The following is a 16,618-nucleotide window of genomic DNA, read 5'->3' as shown; positions in this document are numbered from 1 at the left end:
ATTGGCGTTGGCATCCTCTCCATTCTCTTTTCCTCTCCTTCACTTAGCACTGTAGCTGCCGGCGTTTCCATGTCTCTCTCCAGCGCTCCCTCAACCAGCATCTCCGCCTCTGCTGTCAAGCCGCCCCCCAGCACCGCCTCATCCTGCATCGGCAATGGGCCGCGATCGCCCCTTTCATTCTCCTCACACTCTCTGGCGTAGTGGCCTTGCTCGCCACATTTAAAGCACTTAAACTCCGGGCAATCTCGGATAATGTGGCCGGGCTGGATGCACAATCTGCATACCTTCCTCTGGCGGTCGTGTAGCACCCGAAAGTGTTCTTCCCCCTCGAGGGTCTCAAACTTAGTTGCAAATGGTAGGGAGCGGACTTTTTCGTTGAAGCGCACCTTTAGGTAGCGTGTTCCGTCTGCAATGTCGGTGCCTGGCCACATGCGCCTTCTGATGGTGGACACTGCCTGAACTCCCCATTCCTCCAGCTTCTTCAGGATCACCTCATCTTCAATGTACACTGGAAGGCCAAGGAACGAGACGACGAGCTCGTCATTACGAATTTCTGACGCTATAATCTTATTGGTCTTCAATGTGATGCCGTCCAGCAGACGGTCCTTTCCTTTTTTGTCTTCTGTAGTAACTTCGAATTTTGTCAGGGATTTTTGGCGGCATCCCACCACTCGTCCACATTCTTCTCTAATTTTCTTACATATCTCCATCATCGTTACTTTTTCCTGTCCTACTACTTCCACTGCCACTGTTAATTGTCTTTCATACTTGTTGTCTGCATTTGTTGTCTCGTCCACGCTTTTCTTCTCTGCTCGCTCCATTTTCCCTCTTATAGGCCCCGGCATCATTTGACACCCACCCCCCCCAGCCGCGGTTGGTGGTGGTGGGGGCGTGGGGTTGCTTCGTACAAGTATTACGTTTTAGGCGGAAATTTGGCTAAAATTCTTCAAAAGAAATCGGAAGACAGGGAGTACACACTCAGGGTTGCCTCTTGTTTGCTCACACTCTCACCTGCACTCAATCACCAATCAGTGATCAGGCGTTTTCAGGGTAGTATGGCCGTAAGCTGCCACATCAACTGAAAAGATCCTATTTGAAGGCGACGCAGGCCAAACTAGACTCCAGCAAAAAGTGTCAAACAGCGCCCTCTGCTGTCAGGCAAGAGCAGAAACCATAAAAAGCTTACAGCACCTGGTATTCCCAGGCGGTCTCCCATCCAAGTACTAACCAGGCCCGCCCCTGCTTAGCTTCCGAGATCGGGCGTTTTCAGGGTAGTATGGCCAAAAGCTGCCAAGGCAACTGAAAAGATCCTATTTGAAGGCGACGCAGGCCAAACTAGACTACAGCAAAAAGTGTCAAACAGCGCCCTCTGCTGTCAGGCTAGAGCAGAAACCATAAAAAGCTTACAGCACCTGGTATTCCCAGGCGGTCTCCCATCCAAGTACTAACCAGGCCCGCCCCTGCTTAGCTTCCGAGATCGGACGAGATCGGGCGTTTTCAGGGTAGTATGGCCATAAGCTTCCAGGTCAACTGAAAAGATCCTATTTGAAGAAGACGCAGGCCAAACTAGACTCCAGCAAAAAGTGTCAAACAGCGCCCTCTGCTGTCAGGCAAGAGCAGAAACCATAAAAAGCTTACAGCACCTGGTATTCACAGGCGGTCTCCCATCCAAGTACTAACCAGGCCCGCCCCTGCTTAGCTTCCGAGATCGGACGAGATCGGGCGTTTTCAGGGTAGTATGGCCGTAAGCTGCCACATCAACTGAAAAGATCCTATTTGAAGGCGACGCAGGCCAAACTAGACTCCAGCAAAAAGTGTCAAACAGCGCCCTCTGCTGTCAGGCTAGAGCAGAAACCATAAAAAGCTTACAGCACCTGGTATTCCCAGGCGGTCTCCCATCCAAGTACTAACCAGGCCCGCCCCTGCTTAGCTTCCGAGATCGGACGAGATCAGGCGTTTTCAGGGTGGTATGGCCGTAAGCTGCCAGGACAACTGAAAAGATCTTATTTGAAGGCGACGCAGGCCAAACTAGATCAAGCAAAAAGTGTCAAACAGCGCCCTCTGCTGTCAGGCTAGAGCAGAAACCATAAAAAGCTTACAGCACCTGGTATTCCCAGGCGGTCTCCCATCCAAGTACTAACCAGGCCCTCCCCTGCCTAGCTTCCGAGATCAGGCGTTTTCAGGGTAGTATGGCCGTAAGCTTTAAGGACAACTGAAAAAATCTTATTTGAAGGCCACGCAGGCCAAACTAGACTCCAGCAAAAAGTGTCAAACAGCGCCCTCTGCTGTCAGGCAAGAGCAGAAACCATAAAAAGCTTACAGCACCTGGTATTCCCAGGCGGTCTCCCATCCAAGTACTAACCAGGCCCGCCCCTGCTTAGCTTCCGAGATCGGACGAGATCGGGCGTTTTCAGGGTAGTATGGCCGTAAGCTGCCACATCAACTGAAAAGATCCTATTTGAAGGCGACGCAGGCCAAACTAGACTCCAGCAAAAAGTGTCAAACAGCGCCCTCTGCTGTCAGGCAAGAGCAGAAACCATAAAAAGCTTACAGCACCTGGTATTCCCAGGCGGTCTCCCATCCAAGTACTAACCAGGCCCGCCCCTGCTTAGCTTCCGAGATCGGGCGTTTTCAGGGTAGTATGGCCAAAAGCTGCCAAGGCAACTGAAAAGATCCTATTTGAAGGCGACGCAGGCCAAACTAGACTACAGCAAAAAGTGTCAAACAGCGCCCTCTGCTGTCAGGCTAGAGCAGAAACCATAAAAAGCTTACAGCACCTGGTATTCCCAGGCGGTCTCCCATCCAAGTACTAACCAGGCCCGCCCCTGCTTAGCTTCCGAGATCGGACGAGATCGGGCGTTTTCAGGGTAGTATGGCCATAAGCTTCCAGGTCAACTGAAAAGATCCTATTTGAAGAAGACGCAGGCCAAACTAGACTCCAGCAAAAAGTGTCAAACAGCGCCCTCTGCTGTCAGGCAAGAGCAGAAACCATAAAAAGCTTACAGCACCTGGTATTCACAGGCGGTCTCCCATCCAAGTACTAACCAGGCCCGCCCCTGCTTAGCTTCCGAGATCGGACGAGATCGGGCGTTTTCAGGGTAGTATGGCCGTAAGCTGCCACATCAACTGAAAAGATCCTATTTGAAGGCGACGCAGGCCAAACTAGACTCCAGCAAAAAGTGTCAAACAGCGCCCTCTGCTGTCAGGCTAGAGCAGAAACCATAAAAAGCTTACAGCACCTGGTATTCCCAGGCGGTCTCCCATCCAAGTACTAACCAGGCCCGCCCCTGCTTAGCTTCCGAGATCGGACGAGATCAGGCGTTTTCAGGGTGGTATGGCCGTAAGCTGCCAGGACAACTGAAAAGATCTTATTTGAAGGCGACGCAGGCCAAACTAGATCAAGCAAAAAGTGTCAAACAGCGCCCTCTGCTGTCAGGCTAGAGCAGAAACCATAAAAAGCTTACAGCACCTGGTATTCCCAGGCGGTCTCCCATCCAAGTACTAACCAGGCCCTCCCCTGCCTAGCTTCCGAGATCAGGCGTTTTCAGGGTAGTATGGCCGTAAGCTTTAAGGACAACTGAAAAAATCTTATTTGAAGGCCACGCAGGCCAAACTAGACTCCAGCAAAAAGTGTCAAACAGCGCCCTCTGCTGTCAGGCAAGAGCAGAAACCATAAAAAGCTTACAGCACCTGGTATTCCCAGGCGGTCTCCCATCCAAGTACTAACCAGGCCCGCCCCTGCTTAGCTTCCGAGATCGGACGAGATCGGGCGTTTTCAGGGTAGTATGGCCGTAAGCTGCCACATCAACTGAAAAGATCCTATTTGAAGGCGACGCAGGCCAAACTAGACTCCAGCAAAAAGTGTCAAACAGCGCCCTCTGCTGTCAGGCAAGAGCAGAAACCATAAAAAGCTTACAGCACCTGGTATTCCCAGGCGGTCTCCCATCCAAGTACTAACCAGGCCCGCCCCTGCTTAGCTTCCGAGATCGGGCGTTTTCAGGGTAGTATGGCCAAAAGCTGCCAAGGCAACTGAAAAGATCCTATTTGAAGGCGACGCAGGCCAAACTAGACTACAGCAAAAAGTGTCAAACAGCGCCCTCTGCTGTCAGGCTAGAGCAGAAACCATAAAAAGCTTACAGCACCTGGTATTCCCAGGCGGTCTCCCATCCAAGTACTAACCAGGCCCGCCCCTGCTTAGCTTCCGAGATCGGACGAGATCGGGCGTTTTCAGGGTAGTATGGCCATAAGCTTCCAGGTCAACTGAAAAGATCCTATTTGAAGAAGACGCAGGCCAAACTAGACTCCAGCAAAAAGTGTCAAACAGCGCCCTCTGCTGTCAGGCAAGAGCAGAAACCATGAAAAGCTTACAGCACCTGGTATTCCCAGGCGGTCTCCCATCCAAGTACTAACCAGGCCCGCCCCTGCTTAGCTTCCGAGATCGGACGAGATCGGGTGTTTTCAGGGTAGTATGGCCGTAAGCTGCCAGGACAACTGAAAAGATCTTATTTGAAGGCGACCCAGGCCAAACTAGATCCAGCAAAAAGTGTCAAACAGCACCCTCTGCTGTCAGGCTAGAGCAGAAACCATAAAAAGCTTACAGCACCTGGTATTCCCAGGCGGCCTCCCATCCAAGTACTAACCAGGCCCGCCCCTGCTTAGCTTCCGAGATCGGACGAGATCGGGCATTTTCAGGGTAGTATGGCCGTAAGCTGCCAGGTCAACTGAAAAGATCCTATTTGAAGGTGACGCAGGCCAAACTAGACTACAGCAAAAAGTGTCAAACAGCGCCCTCTGCTGTCAGGCAAGAGCAGAAACCATAAAAAGCTTACAGCACCTGGTATTCACAGGCGGTCTCCCATCCAAGTACTAACCAGGCCCGCCCCTGCTTAGCTTCCGAGATCGGGCGTTTTCAGGGTAGTATGGCCGTAAGCTGCCAGGACAACTGAAAAGATCCTATTTGAAGAAGACGCAGGCCAAACTAGACTCCAGCAAAAAGTGTCAAACAGCGCCCTCTGCTGTCAGGCAAGAGCAGAAACCATAAAAAGCTTACAGCACCTGGTAATCCCAGGCGGTCTCCCATCCAAGTACTAACCAGGACCGCCCCTGCTTAGCTTCCGAGATCGGACGAGATCGGGCGTTTTCAGGGTAGTATGGCCGTAAGCTGCAAGGGCAACTGAAAAGATCCTATTTGAAGGCGACGCAGGCCAAACTAGACTCCAGCAAAAAGTGTCAAACAGCGCCCTCTGCTGTCAGGCAAGAGCAGAAACCATGAAAAGCTTACAGCACCTGGTATTCCCAGGCGGTCTCCCATCCAAGTACTAACCAGGCCCGCCCCTGCTTAGCTTCCGAGATCGGACGAGATCGGGCGTTTTCAGGGTAGTATGGCCGTAAGCTGCCAGGACAACTGAAAAGATCTTATTTGAAGGCGACCCAGGCCAAACTAGATCCAGCAAAAAGTGTCAAACAGCGCCCTCTGCTGTCAGGCTAGAGCAGAAACCATAAAAAGCTTACAGCACCTGGTATTCCCAGGCGGTCTCCCATCCAAGTACTAACCAGGCCCGCCCCTGCTTAGCTTCCGAGATCGGACGAGATCGGGCGTTTTCAGGGTAGTATGGCCGTAAGCTGCCACATCAACTGAAAAGATCCTATTTGAAGGCGACGCAGGCCAAACTAGACTCCAGCAAAAAGTGTCAAACAGCGCCCTCTGCTGTCAGGCAAGAGCAGAAACCATAAAAAGCTTACAGCACCTGGTATTCCCAGGCGGTCTCCCATCCAAGTACTAACCAGGCCCGCCCCTGCTTAGCTTCCGAGATCGGGCGTTTTCAGGGTAGTATGGCCAAAAGCTGCCAAGGCAACTGAAAAGATCCTATTTGAAGGCGACGCAGGCCAAACTAGACTACAGCAAAAAGTGTCAAACAGCGCCCTCTGCTGTCAGGCTAGAGCAGAAACCATAAAAAGCTTACAGCACCTGGTATTCCCAGGCGGTCTCCCATCCAAGTACTAACCAGGCCCGCCCCTGCTTAGCTTCCGAGATCGGACGAGATCGGGCGTTTTCAGGGTAGTATGGCCATAAGCTTCCAGGTCAACTGAAAAGATCCTATTTGAAGAAGACGCAGGCCAAACTAGACTCCAGCAAAAAGTGTCAAACAGCGCCCTCTGCTGTCAGGCAAGAGCAGAAACCATAAAAAGCTTACAGCACCTGGTATTCACAGGCGGTCTCCCATCCAAGTACTAACCAGGCCCGCCCCTGCTTAGCTTCCGAGATCGGACGAGATCGGGCGTTTTCAGGGTAGTATGGCCGTAAGCTGCCACATCAACTGAAAAGATCCTATTTGAAGGCGACGCAGGCCAAACTAGACTCCAGCAAAAAGTGTCAAACAGCGCCCTCTGCTGTCAGGCTAGAGCAGAAACCATAAAAAGCTTACAGCACCTGGTATTCCCAGGCGGTCTCCCATCCAAGTACTAACCAGGCCCGCCCCTGCTTAGCTTCCGAGATCGGACGAGATCAGGCGTTTTCAGGGTGGTATGGCCGTAAGCTGCCAGGACAACTGAAAAGATCTTATTTGAAGGCGACGCAGGCCAAACTAGATCAAGCAAAAAGTGTCAAACAGCGCCCTCTGCTGTCAGGCTAGAGCAGAAACCATAAAAAGCTTACAGCACCTGGTATTCCCAGGCGGTCTCCCATCCAAGTACTAACCAGGCCCTCCCCTGCCTAGCTTCCGAGATCAGGCGTTTTCAGGGTAGTATGGCCGTAAGCTTTAAGGACAACTGAAAAAATCTTATTTGAAGGCCACGCAGGCCAAACTAGACTCCAGCAAAAAGTGTCAAACAGCGCCCTCTGCTGTCAGGCAAGAGCAGAAACCATAAAAAGCTTACAGCACCTGGTATTCCCAGGCGGTCTCCCATCCAAGTACTAACCAGGCCCGCCCCTGCTTAGCTTCCGAGATCGGACGAGATCGGGCGTTTTCAGGGTAGTATGGCCGTAAGCTGCCACATCAACTGAAAAGATCCTATTTGAAGGCGACGCAGGCCAAACTAGACTCCAGCAAAAAGTGTCAAACAGCGCCCTCTGCTGTCAGGCAAGAGCAGAAACCATAAAAAGCTTACAGCACCTGGTATTCCCAGGCGGTCTCCCATCCAAGTACTAACCAGGCCCGCCCCTGCTTAGCTTCCGAGATCGGGCGTTTTCAGGGTAGTATGGCCAAAAGCTGCCAAGGCAACTGAAAAGATCCTATTTGAAGGCGACGCAGGCCAAACTAGACTACAGCAAAAAGTGTCAAACAGCGCCCTCTGCTGTCAGGCTAGAGCAGAAACCATAAAAAGCTTACAGCACCTGGTATTCCCAGGCGGTCTCCCATCCAAGTACTAACCAGGCCCGCCCCTGCTTAGCTTCCGAGATCGGACGAGATCGGGCGTTTTCAGGGTAGTATGGCCATAAGCTTCCAGGTCAACTGAAAAGATCCTATTTGAAGAAGACGCAGGCCAAACTAGACTCCAGCAAAAAGTGTCAAACAGCGCCCTCTGCTGTCAGGCAAGAGCAGAAACCATAAAAAGCTTACAGCACCTGGTATTCACAGGCGGTCTCCCATCCAAGTACTAACCAGGCCCGCCCCTGCTTAGCTTCCGAGATCGGACGAGATCGGGCGTTTTCAGGGTAGTATGGCCGTAAGCTGCCACATCAACTGAAAAGATCCTATTTGAAGGCGACGCAGGCCAAACTAGACTCCAGCAAAAAGTGTCAAACAGCGCCCTCTGCTGTCAGGCTAGAGCAGAAACCATAAAAAGCTTACAGCACCTGGTATTCCCAGGCGGTCTCCCATCCAAGTACTAACCAGGCCCGCCCCTGCTTAGCTTCCGAGATCGGACGAGATCAGGCGTTTTCAGGGTGGTATGGCCGTAAGCTGCCAGGACAACTGAAAAGATCTTATTTGAAGGCGACGCAGGCCAAACTAGATCAAGCAAAAAGTGTCAAACAGCGCCCTCTGCTGTCAGGCTAGAGCAGAAACCATAAAAAGCTTACAGCACCTGGTATTCCCAGGCGGTCTCCCATCCAAGTACTAACCAGGCCCTCCCCTGCCTAGCTTCCGAGATCAGGCGTTTTCAGGGTAGTATGGCCGTAAGCTTTAAGGACAACTGAAAAAATCTTATTTGAAGGCCACGCAGGCCAAACTAGACTCCAGCAAAAAGTGTCAAACAGCGCCCTCTGCTGTCAGGCAAGAGCAGAAACCATAAAAAGCTTACAGCACCTGGTATTCCCAGGCGGTCTCCCATCCAAGTACTAACCAGGCCCGCCCCTGCTTAGCTTCCGAGATCGGACGAGATCGGGCGTTTTCAGGGTAGTATGGCCGTAAGCTGCCACATCAACTGAAAAGATCCTATTTGAAGGCGACGCAGGCCAAACTAGACTCCAGCAAAAAGTGTCAAACAGCGCCCTCTGCTGTCAGGCAAGAGCAGAAACCATAAAAAGCTTACAGCACCTGGTATTCCCAGGCGGTCTCCCATCCAAGTACTAACCAGGCCCGCCCCTGCTTAGCTTCCGAGATCGGGCGTTTTCAGGGTAGTATGGCCAAAAGCTGCCAAGGCAACTGAAAAGATCCTATTTGAAGGCGACGCAGGCCAAACTAGACTACAGCAAAAAGTGTCAAACAGCGCCCTCTGCTGTCAGGCTAGAGCAGAAACCATAAAAAGCTTACAGCACCTGGTATTCCCAGGCGGTCTCCCATCCAAGTACTAACCAGGCCCGCCCCTGCTTAGCTTCCGAGATCGGACGAGATCGGGCGTTTTCAGGGTAGTATGGCCATAAGCTTCCAGGTCAACTGAAAAGATCCTATTTGAAGAAGACGCAGGCCAAACTAGACTCCAGCAAAAAGTGTCAAACAGCGCCCTCTGCTGTCAGGCAAGAGCAGAAACCATGAAAAGCTTACAGCACCTGGTATTCCCAGGCGGTCTCCCATCCAAGTACTAACCAGGCCCGCCCCTGCTTAGCTTCCGAGATCGGACGAGATCGGGTGTTTTCAGGGTAGTATGGCCGTAAGCTGCCAGGACAACTGAAAAGATCTTATTTGAAGGCGACCCAGGCCAAACTAGATCCAGCAAAAAGTGTCAAACAGCGCCCTCTGCTGTCAGGCTAGAGCAGAAACCATAAAAAGCTTACAGCACCTGGTATTCCCAGGCGGCCTCCCATCCAAGTACTAACCAGGCCCGCCCCTGCTTAGCTTCCGAGATCGGACGAGATCGGGCATTTTCAGGGTAGTATGGCCGTAAGCTGCCAGGTCAACTGAAAAGATCCTATTTGAAGGTGACGCAGGCCAAACTAGACTACAGCAAAAAGTGTCAAACAGCGCCCTCTGCTGTCAGGCAAGAGCAGAAACCATAAAAAGCTTACAGCACCTGGTATTCACAGGCGGTCTCCCATCCAAGTACTAACCAGGCCCGCCCCTGCTTAGCTTCCGAGATCGGGCGTTTTCAGGGTAGTATGGCCGTAAGCTGCCAGGACAACTGAAAAGATCCTATTTGAAGAAGACGCAGGCCAAACTAGACTCCAGCAAAAAGTGTCAAACAGCGCCCTCTGCTGTCAGGCAAGAGCAGAAACCATAAAAAGCTTACAGCACCTGGTAATCCCAGGCGGTCTCCCATCCAAGTACTAACCAGGACCGCCCCTGCTTAGCTTCCGAGATCGGACGAGATCGGGCGTTTTCAGGGTAGTATGGCCGTAAGCTGCAAGGGCAACTGAAAAGATCCTATTTGAAGGCGACGCAGGCCAAACTAGACTCCAGCAAAAAGTGTCAAACAGCGCCCTCTGCTGTCAGGCAAGAGCAGAAACCATGAAAAGCTTACAGCACCTGGTATTCCCAGGCGGTCTCCCATCCAAGTACTAACCAGGCCCGCCCCTGCTTAGCTTCCGAGATCGGACGAGATCGGGCGTTTTCAGGGTAGTATGGCCGTAAGCTGCCAGGACAACTGAAAAGATCTTATTTGAAGGCGACCCAGGCCAAACTAGATCCAGCAAAAAGTGTCAAACAGCGCCCTCTGCTGTCAGGCTAGAGCAGAAACCATAAAAAGCTTACAGCACCTGGTATTCCCAGGCGGTCTCCCATCCAAGTACTAACCAGGCCCGCCCCTGCTTAGCTTCCGAGATCGGACGAGATCGGGCGTTTTCAGGGTAGTATGGCCGTAAGCTGCCACATCAACTGAAAAGATCCTATTTGAAGGCGACGCAGGCCAAACTAGACTCCAGCAAAAAGTGTCAAACAGCGCCCTCTGCTGTCAGGCAAGAGCAGAAACCATAAAAAGCTTACAGCACCTGGTATTCCCAGGCGGTCTCCCATCCAAGTACTAACCAGGCCCGCCCCTGCTTAGCTTCCGAGATCGGGCGTTTTCAGGGTAGTATGGCCAAAAGCTGCCAAGGCAACTGAAAAGATCCTATTTGAAGGCGACGCAGGCCAAACTAGACTACAGCAAAAAGTGTCAAACAGCGCCCTCTGCTGTCAGGCTAGAGCAGAAACCATAAAAAGCTTACAGCACCTGGTATTCCCAGGCGGTCTCCCATCCAAGTACTAACCAGGCCCGCCCCTGCTTAGCTTCCGAGATCGGACGAGATCGGGCGTTTTCAGGGTAGTATGGCCATAAGCTTCCAGGTCAACTGAAAAGATCCTATTTGAAGAAGACGCAGGCCAAACTAGACTCCAGCAAAAAGTGTCAAACAGCGCCCTCTGCTGTCAGGCAAGAGCAGAAACCATAAAAAGCTTACAGCACCTGGTATTCACAGGCGGTCTCCCATCCAAGTACTAACCAGGCCCGCCCCTGCTTAGCTTCCGAGATCGGACGAGATCGGGCGTTTTCAGGGTAGTATGGCCGTAAGCTGCCACATCAACTGAAAAGATCCTATTTGAAGGCGACGCAGGCCAAACTAGACTCCAGCAAAAAGTGTCAAACAGCGCCCTCTGCTGTCAGGCTAGAGCAGAAACCATAAAAAGCTTACAGCACCTGGTATTCCCAGGCGGTCTCCCATCCAAGTACTAACCAGGCCCGCCCCTGCTTAGCTTCCGAGATCGGACGAGATCAGGCGTTTTCAGGGTGGTATGGCCGTAAGCTGCCAGGACAACTGAAAAGATCTTATTTGAAGGCGACGCAGGCCAAACTAGATCAAGCAAAAAGTGTCAAACAGCGCCCTCTGCTGTCAGGCTAGAGCAGAAACCATAAAAAGCTTACAGCACCTGGTATTCCCAGGCGGTCTCCCATCCAAGTACTAACCAGGCCCTCCCCTGCCTAGCTTCCGAGATCAGGCGTTTTCAGGGTAGTATGGCCGTAAGCTTTAAGGACAACTGAAAAAATCTTATTTGAAGGCCACGCAGGCCAAACTAGACTCCAGCAAAAAGTGTCAAACAGCGCCCTCTGCTGTCAGGCAAGAGCAGAAACCATAAAAAGCTTACAGCACCTGGTATTCCCAGGCGGTCTCCCATCCAAGTACTAACCAGGCCCGCCCCTGCTTAGCTTCCGAGATCGGACGAGATCGGGCGTTTTCAGGGTAGTATGGCCGTAAGCTGCCACATCAACTGAAAAGATCCTATTTGAAGGCGACGCAGGCCAAACTAGACTCCAGCAAAAAGTGTCAAACAGCGCCCTCTGCTGTCAGGCAAGAGCAGAAACCATAAAAAGCTTACAGCACCTGGTATTCCCAGGCGGTCTCCCATCCAAGTACTAACCAGGCCCGCCCCTGCTTAGCTTCCGAGATCGGGCGTTTTCAGGGTAGTATGGCCAAAAGCTGCCAAGGCAACTGAAAAGATCCTATTTGAAGGCGACGCAGGCCAAACTAGACTACAGCAAAAAGTGTCAAACAGCGCCCTCTGCTGTCAGGCTAGAGCAGAAACCATAAAAAGCTTACAGCACCTGGTATTCCCAGGCGGTCTCCCATCCAAGTACTAACCAGGCCCGCCCCTGCTTAGCTTCCGAGATCGGACGAGATCGGGCGTTTTCAGGGTAGTATGGCCATAAGCTTCCAGGTCAACTGAAAAGATCCTATTTGAAGAAGACGCAGGCCAAACTAGACTCCAGCAAAAAGTGTCAAACAGCGCCCTCTGCTGTCAGGCAAGAGCAGAAACCATGAAAAGCTTACAGCACCTGGTATTCCCAGGCGGTCTCCCATCCAAGTACTAACCAGGCCCGCCCCTGCTTAGCTTCCGAGATCGGACGAGATCGGGTGTTTTCAGGGTAGTATGGCCGTAAGCTGCCAGGACAACTGAAAAGATCTTATTTGAAGGCGACCCAGGCCAAACTAGATCCAGCAAAAAGTGTCAAACAGCGCCCTCTGCTGTCAGGCTAGAGCAGAAACCATAAAAAGCTTACAGCACCTGGTATTCCCAGGCGGCCTCCCATCCAAGTACTAACCAGGCCCGCCCCTGCTTAGCTTCCGAGATCGGACGAGATCGGGCATTTTCAGGGTAGTATGGCCGTAAGCTGCCAGGTCAACTGAAAAGATCCTATTTGAAGGTGACGCAGGCCAAACTAGACTACAGCAAAAAGTGTCAAACAGCGCCCTCTGCTGTCAGGCAAGAGCAGAAACCATAAAAAGCTTACAGCACCTGGTATTCACAGGCGGTCTCCCATCCAAGTACTAACCAGGCCCGCCCCTGCTTAGCTTCCGAGATCGGACGAGATCAGGCGTTTTCAGGGTGGTATGGCCGTAAGCTGCCAGGACAACTGAAAAGATCTTATTTGAAGGCGACGCAGGCCAAACTAGATCAAGCAAAAAGTGTCAAACAGCGCCCTCTGCTGTCAGGCTAGAGCAGAAACCATAAAAAGCTTACAGCACCTGGTATTCCCAGGCGGTCTCCCATCCAAGTACTAACCAGGCCCTCCCCTGCCTAGCTTCCGAGATCAGGCGTTTTCAGGGTAGTATGGCCGTAAGCTTTAAGGACAACTGAAAAAATCTTATTTGAAGGCCACGCAGGCCAAACTAGACTCCAGCAAAAAGTGTCAAACAGCGCCCTCTGCTGTCAGGCAAGAGCAGAAACCATAAAAAGCTTACAGCACCTGGTATTCCCAGGCGGTCTCCCATCCAAGTACTAACCAGGCCCGCCCCTGCTTAGCTTCCGAGATCGGACGAGATCGGGCGTTTTCAGGGTAGTATGGCCGTAAGCTGCCACATCAACTGAAAAGATCCTATTTGAAGGCGACGCAGGCCAAACTAGACTCCAGCAAAAAGTGTCAAACAGCGCCCTCTGCTGTCAGGCAAGAGCAGAAACCATAAAAAGCTTACAGCACCTGGTATTCCCAGGCGGTCTCCCATCCAAGTACTAACCAGGCCCGCCCCTGCTGAGCTTCCGAGATCGGGCGTTTTCAGGGTAGTATGGCCAAAAGCTGCCAAGGCAACTGAAAAGATCCTATTTGAAGGCGACGCAGGCCAAACTAGACTACAGCAAAAAGTGTCAAACAGCGCCCTCTGCTGTCAGGCTAGAGCAGAAACCATAAAAAGCTTACAGCACCTGGTATTCCCAGGCGGTCTCCCATCCAAGTACTAACCAGGCCCGCCCCTGCTTAGCTTCCGAGATCGGACGAGATCGGGCGTTTTCAGGGTAGTATGGCCATAAGCTTCCAGGTCAACTGAAAAGATCCTATTTGAAGAAGACACAGGCCAAACTAGACTCCAGCAAAAAGTGTCAAACAGCGCCCTCTGCTGTCAGGCAAGAGCAGAAACCATGAAAAGCTTACAGCACCTGGTATTCCCAGGCGGTCTCCCATCCAAGTACTAACCAGGCCCGCCCCTGCTTAGCTTCCGAGATCGGACGAGATCGGGTGTTTTCAGGGTAGTATGGCCGTAAGCTGCCAGGACAACTGAAAAGATCTTATTTGAAGGCGACCCAGGCCAAACTAGATCCAGCAAAAAGTGTCAAACAGCGCCCTCTGCTGTCAGGCTAGAGCAGAAACCATAAAAAGCTTACAGCACCTGGTATTCCCAGGCGGCCTCCCATCCAAGTACTAACCAGGCCCGCCCCTGCTTAGCTTCCGAGATCGGACGAGATCGGGCATTTTCAGGGTAGTATGGCCGTAAGCTGCCAGGTCAACTGAAAAGATCCTATTTGAAGGTGACGCAGGCCAAACTAGACTACAGCAAAAAGTGTCAAACAGCGCCCTCTGCTGTCAGGCAAGAGCAGAAACCATAAAAAGCTTACAGCACCTGGTATTCACAGGCGGTCTCCCATCCAAGTACTAACCAGGCCCGCCCCTGCTTAGCTTCCGAGATCGGGCGTTTTCAGGGTAGTATGGCCGTAAGCTGCCAGGACAACTGAAAAGATCCTATTTGAAGAAGACGCAGGCCAAACTAGACTCCAGCAAAAAGTGTCAAACAGCGCCCTCTGCTGTCAGGCAAGAGCAGAAACCATAAAAAGCTTACAGCACCTGGTAATCCCAGGCGGTCTCCCATCCAAGTACTAACCAGGACCGCCCCTGCTTAGCTTCCGAGATCGGACGAGATCGGGCGTTTTCAGGGTAGTATGGCCGTAAGCTGCAAGGGCAACTGAAAAGATCCTATTTGAAGGCGACGCAGGCCAAACTAGACTCCAGCAAAAAGTGTCAAACAGCGCCCTCTGCTGTCAGGCAAGAGCAGAAACCATGAAAAGCTTACAGCACCTGGTATTCCCAGGCGGTCTCCCATCCAAGTACTAACCAGGCCCGCCCCTGCTTAGCTTCCGAGATCGGACGAGATCGGGCGTTTTCAGGGTAGTATGGCCGTAAGCTGCCAGGACAACTGAAAAGATCTTATTTGAAGGCGACCCAGGCCAAACTAGATCCAGCAAAAAGTGTCAAACAGCGCCCTCTGCTGTCAGGCTAGAGCAGAAACCATAAAAAGCTTACAGCACCTGGTATTCCCAGGCGGTCTCCCATCCAAGTACTAACCAGGCCCGCCCCTGCTTAGCTTCCGAGATCGGACGAGATCGGGCGTTTTCAGGGTAGTATGGCCGTAAGCTGCCACATCAACTGAAAAGATCCTATTTGAAGGCGACGCAGGCCAAACTAGACTCCAGCAAAAAGTGTCAAACAGCGCCCTCTGCTGTCAGGCAAGAGCAGAAACCATAAAAAGCTTACAGCACCTGGTATTCCCAGGCGGTCTCCCATCCAAGTACTAACCAGGCCCGCCCCTGCTTAGCTTCCGAGATCGGGCGTTTTCAGGGTAGTATGGCCAAAAGCTGCCAAGGCAACTGAAAAGATCCTATTTGAAGGCGACGCAGGCCAAACTAGACTACAGCAAAAAGTGTCAAACAGCGCCCTCTGCTGTCAGGCTAGAGCAGAAACCATAAAAAGCTTACAGCACCTGGTATTCCCAGGCGGTCTCCCATCCAAGTACTAACCAGGCCCGCCCCTGCTTAGCTTCCGAGATCGGACGAGATCGGGCGTTTTCAGGGTAGTATGGCCATAAGCTTCCAGGTCAACTGAAAAGATCCTATTTGAAGAAGACGCAGGCCAAACTAGACTCCAGCAAAAAGTGTCAAACAGCGCCCTCTGCTGTCAGGCAAGAGCAGAAACCATAAAAAGCTTACAGCACCTGGTATTCACAGGCGGTCTCCCATCCAAGTACTAACCAGGCCCGCCCCTGCTTAGCTTCCGAGATCGGACGAGATCGGGCGTTTTCAGGGTAGTATGGCCGTAAGCTGCCACATCAACTGAAAAGATCCTATTTGAAGGCGACGCAGGCCAAACTAGACTCCAGCAAAAAGTGTCAAACAGCGCCCTCTGCTGTCAGGCTAGAGCAGAAACCATAAAAAGCTTACAGCACCTGGTATTCCCAGGCGGTCTCCCATCCAAGTACTAACCAGGCCCGCCCCTGCTTAGCTTCCGAGATCGGACGAGATCAGGCGTTTTCAGGGTGGTATGGCCGTAAGCTGCCAGGACAACTGAAAAGATCTTATTTGAAGGCGACGCAGGCCAAACTAGATCAAGCAAAAAGTGTCAAACAGCGCCCTCTGCTGTCAGGCTAGAGCAGAAACCATAAAAAGCTTACAGCACCTGGTATTCCCAGGCGGTCTCCCATCCAAGTACTAACCAGGCCCTCCCCTGCCTAGCTTCCGAGATCAGGCGTTTTCAGGGTAGTATGGCCGTAAGCTTTAAGGACAACTGAAAAAATCTTATTTGAAGGCCACGCAGGCCAAACTAGACTCCAGCAAAAAGTGTCAAACAGCGCCCTCTGCTGTCAGGCAAGAGCAGAAACCATAAAAAGCTTACAGCACCTGGTATTCCCAGGCGGTCTCCCATCCAAGTACTAACCAGGCCCGCCCCTGCTTAGCTTCCGAGATCGGACGAGATCGGGCGTTTTCAGGGTAGTATGGCCGTAAGCTGCCACATCAACTGAAAAGATCCTATTTGAAGGCGACGCAGGCCAAACTAGACTCCAGCAAAAAGTGTCAAACAGCGCCCTCTGCTGTCAGGCAAGAGCAGAAACCATAAAAAGCTTACAGCACCTGGTATTCCCAGGCGGTCTCCCATCCAAGTACTAACCAGGCCCGCCCCTGCTTAGCTTCCGAGATCGGGCGTTTTCAGGGTAGTATGGCCAAAAGCTGCCAAGGCAACTGAAAAGATCCTATTTGAAGGCGACGCAGGCCAAACTAGACTACAGCAAAAAGTG

The 16,618-nt window shown here is 52.0% G+C and overlaps 47 non-coding genes and 21 pseudogenes across 47 annotated transcripts; all 68 read right to left on the bottom strand.

Moving 5' to 3' along the window:
• Positions 1-1,179: 1,179 nt before the first annotated feature.
• Positions 1,180-1,288, bottom strand: LOC131112979 (5S ribosomal RNA; annotated as a pseudogene).
• Positions 1,289-1,400: 112 nt separating this feature from the next.
• LOC131115404 (5S ribosomal RNA) lies at positions 1,401-1,519 on the bottom strand. The gene has a single exon (XR_009122683.1). It is a non-coding gene; the product is annotated as a 5S ribosomal RNA (ribosomal RNA).
• Positions 1,520-1,631: 112 nt separating this feature from the next.
• Positions 1,632-1,750, bottom strand: LOC131115711 (5S ribosomal RNA). The gene has a single exon (XR_009122984.1). It is a non-coding gene; the product is annotated as a 5S ribosomal RNA (ribosomal RNA).
• Positions 1,751-1,862: 112 nt separating this feature from the next.
• LOC131111842 (5S ribosomal RNA) lies at positions 1,863-1,981 on the bottom strand. The gene has a single exon (XR_009121330.1). It is a non-coding gene; the product is annotated as a 5S ribosomal RNA (ribosomal RNA).
• Positions 1,982-2,092: 111 nt separating this feature from the next.
• Positions 2,093-2,201, bottom strand: LOC131113789 (5S ribosomal RNA; annotated as a pseudogene).
• A 112-nt stretch (positions 2,202-2,313) lies between these two features.
• LOC131114497 (5S ribosomal RNA) lies at positions 2,314-2,432 on the bottom strand. Its single transcript, XR_009121805.1, has one exon. It is a non-coding gene; the product is annotated as a 5S ribosomal RNA (ribosomal RNA).
• Positions 2,433-2,544: 112 nt separating this feature from the next.
• On the bottom strand, positions 2,545-2,653 carry LOC131112978 (5S ribosomal RNA; annotated as a pseudogene).
• Positions 2,654-2,765: 112 nt separating this feature from the next.
• LOC131115403 (5S ribosomal RNA) lies at positions 2,766-2,884 on the bottom strand. Its single transcript, XR_009122682.1, has one exon. It is a non-coding gene; the product is annotated as a 5S ribosomal RNA (ribosomal RNA).
• A 112-nt stretch (positions 2,885-2,996) lies between these two features.
• LOC131115710 (5S ribosomal RNA) lies at positions 2,997-3,115 on the bottom strand. The gene has a single exon (XR_009122983.1). It is a non-coding gene; the product is annotated as a 5S ribosomal RNA (ribosomal RNA).
• A 112-nt stretch (positions 3,116-3,227) lies between these two features.
• LOC131111830 (5S ribosomal RNA) lies at positions 3,228-3,346 on the bottom strand. The gene has a single exon (XR_009121329.1). It is a non-coding gene; the product is annotated as a 5S ribosomal RNA (ribosomal RNA).
• A 111-nt stretch (positions 3,347-3,457) lies between these two features.
• LOC131113788 (5S ribosomal RNA) lies at positions 3,458-3,566 on the bottom strand (annotated as a pseudogene).
• Positions 3,567-3,678: 112 nt separating this feature from the next.
• LOC131114496 (5S ribosomal RNA) lies at positions 3,679-3,797 on the bottom strand. Its single transcript, XR_009121804.1, has one exon. It is a non-coding gene; the product is annotated as a 5S ribosomal RNA (ribosomal RNA).
• Positions 3,798-3,909: 112 nt separating this feature from the next.
• On the bottom strand, positions 3,910-4,018 carry LOC131112977 (5S ribosomal RNA; annotated as a pseudogene).
• Positions 4,019-4,130: 112 nt separating this feature from the next.
• Positions 4,131-4,249, bottom strand: LOC131115402 (5S ribosomal RNA). Its single transcript, XR_009122681.1, has one exon. It is a non-coding gene; the product is annotated as a 5S ribosomal RNA (ribosomal RNA).
• Positions 4,250-4,361: 112 nt separating this feature from the next.
• LOC131117987 (5S ribosomal RNA) lies at positions 4,362-4,480 on the bottom strand. Its single transcript, XR_009125184.1, has one exon. It is a non-coding gene; the product is annotated as a 5S ribosomal RNA (ribosomal RNA).
• Positions 4,481-4,591: 111 nt separating this feature from the next.
• On the bottom strand, positions 4,592-4,710 carry LOC131116646 (5S ribosomal RNA). The gene has a single exon (XR_009123887.1). It is a non-coding gene; the product is annotated as a 5S ribosomal RNA (ribosomal RNA).
• Positions 4,711-4,822: 112 nt separating this feature from the next.
• Positions 4,823-4,931, bottom strand: LOC131112236 (5S ribosomal RNA; annotated as a pseudogene).
• Positions 4,932-5,043: 112 nt separating this feature from the next.
• Positions 5,044-5,162, bottom strand: LOC131118213 (5S ribosomal RNA). The gene has a single exon (XR_009125379.1). It is a non-coding gene; the product is annotated as a 5S ribosomal RNA (ribosomal RNA).
• Positions 5,163-5,274: 112 nt separating this feature from the next.
• Positions 5,275-5,393, bottom strand: LOC131114494 (5S ribosomal RNA). Its single transcript, XR_009121802.1, has one exon. It is a non-coding gene; the product is annotated as a 5S ribosomal RNA (ribosomal RNA).
• Positions 5,394-5,504: 111 nt separating this feature from the next.
• On the bottom strand, positions 5,505-5,623 carry LOC131114493 (5S ribosomal RNA). Its single transcript, XR_009121801.1, has one exon. It is a non-coding gene; the product is annotated as a 5S ribosomal RNA (ribosomal RNA).
• Positions 5,624-5,735: 112 nt separating this feature from the next.
• Positions 5,736-5,844, bottom strand: LOC131112975 (5S ribosomal RNA; annotated as a pseudogene).
• A 112-nt stretch (positions 5,845-5,956) lies between these two features.
• LOC131115401 (5S ribosomal RNA) lies at positions 5,957-6,075 on the bottom strand. The gene has a single exon (XR_009122680.1). It is a non-coding gene; the product is annotated as a 5S ribosomal RNA (ribosomal RNA).
• A 112-nt stretch (positions 6,076-6,187) lies between these two features.
• LOC131115709 (5S ribosomal RNA) lies at positions 6,188-6,306 on the bottom strand. The gene has a single exon (XR_009122982.1). It is a non-coding gene; the product is annotated as a 5S ribosomal RNA (ribosomal RNA).
• A 112-nt stretch (positions 6,307-6,418) lies between these two features.
• LOC131111818 (5S ribosomal RNA) lies at positions 6,419-6,537 on the bottom strand. Its single transcript, XR_009121328.1, has one exon. It is a non-coding gene; the product is annotated as a 5S ribosomal RNA (ribosomal RNA).
• Positions 6,538-6,648: 111 nt separating this feature from the next.
• On the bottom strand, positions 6,649-6,757 carry LOC131113787 (5S ribosomal RNA; annotated as a pseudogene).
• Positions 6,758-6,869: 112 nt separating this feature from the next.
• Positions 6,870-6,988, bottom strand: LOC131114492 (5S ribosomal RNA). The gene has a single exon (XR_009121800.1). It is a non-coding gene; the product is annotated as a 5S ribosomal RNA (ribosomal RNA).
• Positions 6,989-7,100: 112 nt separating this feature from the next.
• Positions 7,101-7,209, bottom strand: LOC131112974 (5S ribosomal RNA; annotated as a pseudogene).
• A 112-nt stretch (positions 7,210-7,321) lies between these two features.
• On the bottom strand, positions 7,322-7,440 carry LOC131115399 (5S ribosomal RNA). Its single transcript, XR_009122678.1, has one exon. It is a non-coding gene; the product is annotated as a 5S ribosomal RNA (ribosomal RNA).
• Positions 7,441-7,552: 112 nt separating this feature from the next.
• Positions 7,553-7,671, bottom strand: LOC131115708 (5S ribosomal RNA). The gene has a single exon (XR_009122981.1). It is a non-coding gene; the product is annotated as a 5S ribosomal RNA (ribosomal RNA).
• Positions 7,672-7,783: 112 nt separating this feature from the next.
• On the bottom strand, positions 7,784-7,902 carry LOC131111807 (5S ribosomal RNA). The gene has a single exon (XR_009121327.1). It is a non-coding gene; the product is annotated as a 5S ribosomal RNA (ribosomal RNA).
• A 111-nt stretch (positions 7,903-8,013) lies between these two features.
• On the bottom strand, positions 8,014-8,122 carry LOC131113786 (5S ribosomal RNA; annotated as a pseudogene).
• A 112-nt stretch (positions 8,123-8,234) lies between these two features.
• Positions 8,235-8,353, bottom strand: LOC131114491 (5S ribosomal RNA). The gene has a single exon (XR_009121799.1). It is a non-coding gene; the product is annotated as a 5S ribosomal RNA (ribosomal RNA).
• Positions 8,354-8,465: 112 nt separating this feature from the next.
• Positions 8,466-8,574, bottom strand: LOC131112973 (5S ribosomal RNA; annotated as a pseudogene).
• Positions 8,575-8,686: 112 nt separating this feature from the next.
• On the bottom strand, positions 8,687-8,805 carry LOC131115398 (5S ribosomal RNA). The gene has a single exon (XR_009122677.1). It is a non-coding gene; the product is annotated as a 5S ribosomal RNA (ribosomal RNA).
• Positions 8,806-8,917: 112 nt separating this feature from the next.
• LOC131117871 (5S ribosomal RNA) lies at positions 8,918-9,036 on the bottom strand. The gene has a single exon (XR_009125075.1). It is a non-coding gene; the product is annotated as a 5S ribosomal RNA (ribosomal RNA).
• A 111-nt stretch (positions 9,037-9,147) lies between these two features.
• Positions 9,148-9,266, bottom strand: LOC131116645 (5S ribosomal RNA). Its single transcript, XR_009123886.1, has one exon. It is a non-coding gene; the product is annotated as a 5S ribosomal RNA (ribosomal RNA).
• A 112-nt stretch (positions 9,267-9,378) lies between these two features.
• On the bottom strand, positions 9,379-9,487 carry LOC131112235 (5S ribosomal RNA; annotated as a pseudogene).
• Positions 9,488-9,599: 112 nt separating this feature from the next.
• Positions 9,600-9,718, bottom strand: LOC131118212 (5S ribosomal RNA). The gene has a single exon (XR_009125378.1). It is a non-coding gene; the product is annotated as a 5S ribosomal RNA (ribosomal RNA).
• A 112-nt stretch (positions 9,719-9,830) lies between these two features.
• LOC131114490 (5S ribosomal RNA) lies at positions 9,831-9,949 on the bottom strand. Its single transcript, XR_009121798.1, has one exon. It is a non-coding gene; the product is annotated as a 5S ribosomal RNA (ribosomal RNA).
• A 111-nt stretch (positions 9,950-10,060) lies between these two features.
• On the bottom strand, positions 10,061-10,179 carry LOC131114489 (5S ribosomal RNA). The gene has a single exon (XR_009121797.1). It is a non-coding gene; the product is annotated as a 5S ribosomal RNA (ribosomal RNA).
• A 112-nt stretch (positions 10,180-10,291) lies between these two features.
• On the bottom strand, positions 10,292-10,400 carry LOC131112971 (5S ribosomal RNA; annotated as a pseudogene).
• A 112-nt stretch (positions 10,401-10,512) lies between these two features.
• Positions 10,513-10,631, bottom strand: LOC131115397 (5S ribosomal RNA). The gene has a single exon (XR_009122676.1). It is a non-coding gene; the product is annotated as a 5S ribosomal RNA (ribosomal RNA).
• A 112-nt stretch (positions 10,632-10,743) lies between these two features.
• Positions 10,744-10,862, bottom strand: LOC131115707 (5S ribosomal RNA). The gene has a single exon (XR_009122980.1). It is a non-coding gene; the product is annotated as a 5S ribosomal RNA (ribosomal RNA).
• Positions 10,863-10,974: 112 nt separating this feature from the next.
• Positions 10,975-11,093, bottom strand: LOC131111796 (5S ribosomal RNA). Its single transcript, XR_009121326.1, has one exon. It is a non-coding gene; the product is annotated as a 5S ribosomal RNA (ribosomal RNA).
• Positions 11,094-11,204: 111 nt separating this feature from the next.
• LOC131113785 (5S ribosomal RNA) lies at positions 11,205-11,313 on the bottom strand (annotated as a pseudogene).
• Positions 11,314-11,425: 112 nt separating this feature from the next.
• LOC131114488 (5S ribosomal RNA) lies at positions 11,426-11,544 on the bottom strand. Its single transcript, XR_009121796.1, has one exon. It is a non-coding gene; the product is annotated as a 5S ribosomal RNA (ribosomal RNA).
• Positions 11,545-11,656: 112 nt separating this feature from the next.
• LOC131112926 (5S ribosomal RNA) lies at positions 11,657-11,765 on the bottom strand (annotated as a pseudogene).
• Positions 11,766-11,877: 112 nt separating this feature from the next.
• Positions 11,878-11,996, bottom strand: LOC131115396 (5S ribosomal RNA). Its single transcript, XR_009122675.1, has one exon. It is a non-coding gene; the product is annotated as a 5S ribosomal RNA (ribosomal RNA).
• Positions 11,997-12,108: 112 nt separating this feature from the next.
• LOC131117756 (5S ribosomal RNA) lies at positions 12,109-12,227 on the bottom strand. Its single transcript, XR_009124964.1, has one exon. It is a non-coding gene; the product is annotated as a 5S ribosomal RNA (ribosomal RNA).
• A 111-nt stretch (positions 12,228-12,338) lies between these two features.
• Positions 12,339-12,457, bottom strand: LOC131116644 (5S ribosomal RNA). The gene has a single exon (XR_009123885.1). It is a non-coding gene; the product is annotated as a 5S ribosomal RNA (ribosomal RNA).
• Positions 12,458-12,569: 112 nt separating this feature from the next.
• LOC131115663 (5S ribosomal RNA) lies at positions 12,570-12,688 on the bottom strand. Its single transcript, XR_009122938.1, has one exon. It is a non-coding gene; the product is annotated as a 5S ribosomal RNA (ribosomal RNA).
• A 111-nt stretch (positions 12,689-12,799) lies between these two features.
• LOC131113784 (5S ribosomal RNA) lies at positions 12,800-12,908 on the bottom strand (annotated as a pseudogene).
• A 112-nt stretch (positions 12,909-13,020) lies between these two features.
• Positions 13,021-13,139, bottom strand: LOC131114487 (5S ribosomal RNA). The gene has a single exon (XR_009121795.1). It is a non-coding gene; the product is annotated as a 5S ribosomal RNA (ribosomal RNA).
• A 112-nt stretch (positions 13,140-13,251) lies between these two features.
• On the bottom strand, positions 13,252-13,360 carry LOC131113922 (5S ribosomal RNA; annotated as a pseudogene).
• A 112-nt stretch (positions 13,361-13,472) lies between these two features.
• On the bottom strand, positions 13,473-13,591 carry LOC131115395 (5S ribosomal RNA). The gene has a single exon (XR_009122674.1). It is a non-coding gene; the product is annotated as a 5S ribosomal RNA (ribosomal RNA).
• A 112-nt stretch (positions 13,592-13,703) lies between these two features.
• Positions 13,704-13,822, bottom strand: LOC131117642 (5S ribosomal RNA). Its single transcript, XR_009124853.1, has one exon. It is a non-coding gene; the product is annotated as a 5S ribosomal RNA (ribosomal RNA).
• A 111-nt stretch (positions 13,823-13,933) lies between these two features.
• LOC131116643 (5S ribosomal RNA) lies at positions 13,934-14,052 on the bottom strand. Its single transcript, XR_009123884.1, has one exon. It is a non-coding gene; the product is annotated as a 5S ribosomal RNA (ribosomal RNA).
• A 112-nt stretch (positions 14,053-14,164) lies between these two features.
• LOC131112234 (5S ribosomal RNA) lies at positions 14,165-14,273 on the bottom strand (annotated as a pseudogene).
• A 112-nt stretch (positions 14,274-14,385) lies between these two features.
• On the bottom strand, positions 14,386-14,504 carry LOC131118211 (5S ribosomal RNA). Its single transcript, XR_009125377.1, has one exon. It is a non-coding gene; the product is annotated as a 5S ribosomal RNA (ribosomal RNA).
• Positions 14,505-14,616: 112 nt separating this feature from the next.
• LOC131114486 (5S ribosomal RNA) lies at positions 14,617-14,735 on the bottom strand. The gene has a single exon (XR_009121794.1). It is a non-coding gene; the product is annotated as a 5S ribosomal RNA (ribosomal RNA).
• Positions 14,736-14,846: 111 nt separating this feature from the next.
• Positions 14,847-14,965, bottom strand: LOC131114485 (5S ribosomal RNA). The gene has a single exon (XR_009121793.1). It is a non-coding gene; the product is annotated as a 5S ribosomal RNA (ribosomal RNA).
• Positions 14,966-15,077: 112 nt separating this feature from the next.
• LOC131112970 (5S ribosomal RNA) lies at positions 15,078-15,186 on the bottom strand (annotated as a pseudogene).
• Positions 15,187-15,298: 112 nt separating this feature from the next.
• On the bottom strand, positions 15,299-15,417 carry LOC131115394 (5S ribosomal RNA). Its single transcript, XR_009122673.1, has one exon. It is a non-coding gene; the product is annotated as a 5S ribosomal RNA (ribosomal RNA).
• Positions 15,418-15,529: 112 nt separating this feature from the next.
• LOC131115706 (5S ribosomal RNA) lies at positions 15,530-15,648 on the bottom strand. Its single transcript, XR_009122979.1, has one exon. It is a non-coding gene; the product is annotated as a 5S ribosomal RNA (ribosomal RNA).
• A 112-nt stretch (positions 15,649-15,760) lies between these two features.
• On the bottom strand, positions 15,761-15,879 carry LOC131111784 (5S ribosomal RNA). Its single transcript, XR_009121325.1, has one exon. It is a non-coding gene; the product is annotated as a 5S ribosomal RNA (ribosomal RNA).
• Positions 15,880-15,990: 111 nt separating this feature from the next.
• LOC131113781 (5S ribosomal RNA) lies at positions 15,991-16,099 on the bottom strand (annotated as a pseudogene).
• A 112-nt stretch (positions 16,100-16,211) lies between these two features.
• Positions 16,212-16,330, bottom strand: LOC131114483 (5S ribosomal RNA). The gene has a single exon (XR_009121791.1). It is a non-coding gene; the product is annotated as a 5S ribosomal RNA (ribosomal RNA).
• A 112-nt stretch (positions 16,331-16,442) lies between these two features.
• LOC131112925 (5S ribosomal RNA) lies at positions 16,443-16,551 on the bottom strand (annotated as a pseudogene).
• Positions 16,552-16,618: the final 67 nt, after the last annotated feature.

The sequence above is a fragment of the Doryrhamphus excisus genome, unplaced genomic scaffold (genome assembly GCF_030265055.1).
Source record: "Doryrhamphus excisus isolate RoL2022-K1 unplaced genomic scaffold, RoL_Dexc_1.0 HiC_scaffold_25, whole genome shotgun sequence".
Taxonomy (NCBI): Eukaryota; Metazoa; Chordata; class Actinopteri; order Syngnathiformes; family Syngnathidae; genus Doryrhamphus; species Doryrhamphus excisus.
The sequence above is the reverse complement of the archived record's forward strand: the minus strand, read 5'-3'. Positions and strand labels throughout refer to the sequence as shown.